This window comes from Excalfactoria chinensis, chromosome 5, assembly GCF_039878825.1.
Source record: "Excalfactoria chinensis isolate bCotChi1 chromosome 5, bCotChi1.hap2, whole genome shotgun sequence".
Lineage (NCBI taxonomy): Eukaryota > Metazoa > Chordata > Aves > Galliformes > Phasianidae > Excalfactoria > Excalfactoria chinensis.
Window position 1 is genome coordinate 38,935,884 of NC_092829.1, and position 2,178 is coordinate 38,938,061.

The window sequence follows — 2,178 nt, forward strand, 5'->3', positions numbered from 1 at the left end:
AACATTTATCTTGTGGAAGTCAAAATAGACAAAATGTTTTCCTGTGGGCTGCAGTTGGTCTGTAACAGCCTAAGGTACCTTGTAGGTTTAAGGTTAAAAAAGTAAATTAGAAAGGAATCTTTAAAAGTACTCCGGAAATTTAGATTTCTTTTAAGCAATCCTGAAGCTGAATCTACTTTGGGATCAGGGACAAATAATTAGAGTAAGTGGAGAAGAGGGTAGCTGGAAGCAATCCATGGCTCTTTAAGTGATGCTGCCAGCTCATTCCACGCAGCTGCTGCTTTTTCAGTTTAGTAGCTGAGTCAGATATTTGTTTAGATTTGTTTTGTGCTCTACAGTTAGATTCCAAGCTCTGCTTCATCAGTTCAGATGAAGATCATCTCACTGTAAAGTAGAGATTAAGCCCCTCACCGTATCTCTGTCTCTCTTTGCTGCAGGTGTAATAGAAAAAAGAGAAGCGAGGTCAACCAGATGTAGATATAGTCAGTAAGGCTGCCCAGTGATGATGCTTCTGTAGTTCATTCGTGGCCATGATTTTACTACTTGAAGGACATTTCAGCTATGGTAAGTCAGTGTACAAAGGAGACCTTGTAGGTATAACTTGTATAAGATATGTCAGTTTAGAGAGAAAAGTTCTAGTGTTTAAGTGGGTAAGGAAGGGATGCAGATGGATTGGCTTCTCCTTAGCTTAGAAATCTTATACTGAGTCAGTTCAGTACTTTTTTTCTGTGTGCTTCTGAAGTAGCTTAGATTTACCACATCTGTATTAGCTAGAACTGCAAGGTGAAGCCCTGTTCTGCAAGACCCTGTTTGGGTCATGTGTGGAAGACCCAAGTTTGCAGTCAGGAAGCATTTTTTCTCTAGATTTCAGATATTTTTCTTATTTTTTCTTTGCACAAAGCACGGAAGTTTTGGAATTAGAGTTAAGTAAAGGAAAGTATGTTTTCTATTGTACTTTCCCATTTTAATAGCATTGCTGTTCTAAGCATGCTGAAATCTGGTGACAAATATCGTGTTGGTGAAGTATGTGGGAGTGGTATCAAACCCAAGTTATTCAGTATTCAGTCAGCTACGACAGTATGAGTTGGCCATGCACAGGTCTTTGTATTCTTGTTTATAAGGCAGTATCATCATGGCTATAGATCGGTTCTGATGTTCTTAGATGTTTGTCAGTGTGCACTTTTCTTGACAAACGCGTTTCTTTTTTAATCTGTGTGCAAGTAAAGTCTTTGGGATGGAGACTTTGCAAGTAAAGGCAAAGAAGGAAGAAATTTCTGAGTAATAACTGCCTGAGGGTAATTTCTCTTCCCATCACTGTAGATTTTGGGGGGGGGGTTATTTTGCAGAATGTGTAGGGTTTTTGTTTGTTTGTTTGTTTGTTTTAAGAGTACAAATAAAGACAAAGCATGATGTTGAGCCTAAGGCAGGTCCTGAGTTCCACCTGGTCTTCTCCCTGAGCTGATGGGAGGTAGAAAGGCACCATCTTGTGGCCAGTGAACAAGCACAGTGAGGACCTGCAGGAGCCCTCTCCTGAAATACACACATGCTTCTACTTTTGTCTTTGTGGTGAGTGCAGCTTCCAGTGGGATGTGGGCCAGGTGAGCAGGGGTGGCCTTGGGCTGGTGCCATGAAGCAGCCTGCTTGCTCACCTCCTAGAGCCCTGTGGGAAAGGGGACAGCAGTAGGGTGCTGTAAGCTCCCAGGGTATCACTGGTCCTCAGGGCCACTGTGCAGGGCCGTGGCACCATGCAGGGGGTCAGGGAGGTGAGGGTGAGCTGCTACAGGGTCCAGCTGTGTGAGGTCCAAATGATAACAGAAGCTCTAACATCAGTATGTGTCCTGATGGACCTTTTCAGCTGCCAAAATGGATGCAGGAGCTATAGCTGTTCAGCCATGTGCTCTTTGCCAAGTGGCAGATGTCCTCCTGTTCCTAGATCCAGCTGAGATTTTGGTTCATGATCATGCACCAGGACATATCTGCACGCACTAATAGAGCATCATTTTGAAAGAACCCAAGTGAATTTACTGTGGCTCTTTCCATATATTTAGATCTATTTTTTCCTCCTCTTAGTGGAATTCATCTTCCTGAAAGCTTTCATCATCTGCAGTGTGAGAAGGGAGAAAAGCTAATGCTATTGCTTCCAATACCAAGCACTGCCAAAAGCAACTATTAGTAAGC